The 2,626-nt window shown below is 29.1% G+C and overlaps 1 long non-coding RNA gene across 1 annotated transcript; it reads left to right on the top strand.

Annotated features, from left to right (window-relative positions):
* Positions 1 to 473: 473 nt before the first annotated feature.
* LOC139906965 (uncharacterized) lies at positions 474 to 2,384 on the top strand. The gene is made up of 2 exons (XR_011783242.1): positions 474 to 1,072; positions 1,139 to 2,384. It is a non-coding gene; the product is annotated as an uncharacterized lncRNA (long non-coding RNA).
* Positions 2,385 to 2,626: the final 242 nt, after the last annotated feature.

Raw genomic sequence — 2,626 nt, forward strand, 5'->3', positions numbered from 1 at the left:
TGAAGGAGCTGTGGAGGGATAAAATTAATTATATTTTTTTCCTCTTTGTATTTTCCAATATTTATTTAATGTAGCTCTTCAGTTCTTATAGAAGAATAGGATGATTCCATACAAAATTCGGAGTGATTGATGTATTGTTGAGCATAGAAAAGATGAACCACTAGATTAGAAGTACACAAATATTGATGTTCAATATAATACTCACTCTGAACTATTGATCATTAAAGCAGATAAGATAACGACTTACATTTAGTTCAATATTAATAAACTTACCAAGAATTACGCTAATTTCCGCAATTTGTGGGATTTTAAAGTGTAAATAACTGATTTGACTAATGATTATCGAGTTCAAGTAAATAAGTATTTCTAGTGAAGTACAGTCAATAAGATTAACTCATTAACACAAATATATTTATATATATAGTGTATTTTGTTATCAGACGCTGATGTTTTTACTTATTTTCAAACTAATCAGTGTTTTGAACGTTGATTGGTTGTGTTAGAATTATCTCCTGTTAAGCTGTGAACATTTGTCAACAGTTAGTGAATAATAGTTCCATAGTTTGGAAAGAATTGGCCAACTACCAGTGGATTTTGGGGTTTTTTTTTTTTTGTTTCTCGTCGTATCAAAGTTTATATGATACAATAAATGTTTAGTAATTTAAAAAAAAAATCTGGAAATTAATATTAAACTAATCGAGTTACGAGGGTTGTTTGAAAATTCGGTGGAAAGTCCGAGAGATGGCACTACTGGCGAGTATCTTGGTTATGTTAAGTTAGTAGCATCTCTTGAAATAGCACAAATCAACTTTGAGGCAGATCAGTCTATTTCTTTCTGTTTGGCATTTGACATCAGAATAATTCCAGCATATATCATTGCTAGATGTTTTTTTTATTATACTGGTTTATAATTTTTTTAAAATCTATTATGACTTTGGTGATGTAATCGTGCGGTTTTTTTTATCAATTGGTAATCGGAAGAATGAATTTTCTTTTCCTTAGTTATTATCATTATCATTAAACTCCTGAGTAGTGAACTGAGAGATGGAGGATTAGTTGTGGAGTTATAATTGTAAGTCCTTGTTAGACATTGGAACAATTCTTGACAATGACCTTGTTAATTTCTTTCTTCCTCTAGTCACAGCTGATAAAACGTCATAGCAGCTAAGCTCTCAAACATTCTTCAAATGGTCAGGGTTACCATGTTGATTTTCGGTTTCTTTCTGTTTAACATGCCAAACAAACTAGGGCAGCAAGAAACGCAGTCTATATTGTTAAAGGGGGTGTCGAACGAGGGGAGGGGCTGGACGACAAGCCTAGAAGTGGTCAACATAAACCTCTGTGGTCAAGAAGACATCAAACCCAACCATAGGTAATCCATGTTTACTCCTGCAAAGAAGCAAGATATTCGTCAATGTAAAATGTCCAAGTGAGAGAAAGAGGTGGGTGGGAGGCCTCTGAGACGACGCAAATTTTTGTCCTAAAAAATTTAATTTTCTGTAAATATCTATAGATTTTTAAAAAATCATTATTTAAAATTAAATTTTTTTTTTAATACCTTTTGATTTGTGAATTTTTTTTTTCCTGTTTTTTATTAAAAAAAATTAAGATATTTTTGGTTTTTATTATAACTTTTTTCTTCGTTCGGTCAAATTATACAACACAGCAAAAAATGTAATATTTAAAATTTTTTTCTAAGAAATTTAATTTTTTCTAAATGGTATGAATTTTTAAATTTAAAAAAAAAAAATTTATTTATTTGCAAAAAGCCATGTATTTTTGATTTTTTTAAAATTAAGAGAACTAATATTTGATATATCATTTTTGAATTTTTTTGAAAAAAAAATTAATATTTCGAATTTTATTTTTGAATTTTTTTCCTAAAAAAGTTTGTTTTAAATTTTTTGTCCAAAAAATTTAATTTTCTGTAAATAGCTATAGATTTTTAAAATTTATTTCTGAAAAAATAATTATTTAAAATAAATTTTTTGTGCATTGCTTTTGATTTGTCAACTTTTTTTTGATTTTCCTGTTTGTATTTCCCCCCCAATTTAGTCCTGCAGACTCCACTTAGCCTTGAACTAGTTATCAATTGGTATCTCCTCCAGAAAGGTTGGGAACCACTGATCTAGAGAAAATTCCTCCTGATTTCCACACTCAATAGTAATAATAACAAAAGACAAAAAGATACGGAGGTTCACAATGAAATTGAATGTATTGTTCCTACAAAATATACCTATGTACAATGTTACCTGTGGAAGTCGTTATTTTTTTAAATTCCTGCCTTTTTAAGTTATAAAGATATTTCAACACAGTTTTTTTTGTACAGTTCACATAAGAATATTATAATACATTTTATGAAGTAATAGTTATTACAAACTAAATACATAGACTTACACTGTCGCCTTGTCAAGTATATATTTTTCACCTCTGCACAAAGATCCTTTCCACTAAAACTGACTTAGGCAAAGTTTGAGACTTATCAGCCTATATTGGTCGGGATAAGGGTCATATTAATATGGAAAATATTATAAATATTAATAGTGGGGGAGGTTGTTAAAATTAAATTAAACATTAGCCCTACTTTTAGGATGCAGGAGCATCTTTTATGCACTCTATATCGAAA

Source organism: Lepeophtheirus salmonis, chromosome 13 (assembly GCF_016086655.4).
Source record: "Lepeophtheirus salmonis chromosome 13, UVic_Lsal_1.4, whole genome shotgun sequence".
Taxonomy (NCBI): domain Eukaryota; kingdom Metazoa; phylum Arthropoda; class Copepoda; order Siphonostomatoida; family Caligidae; genus Lepeophtheirus; species Lepeophtheirus salmonis.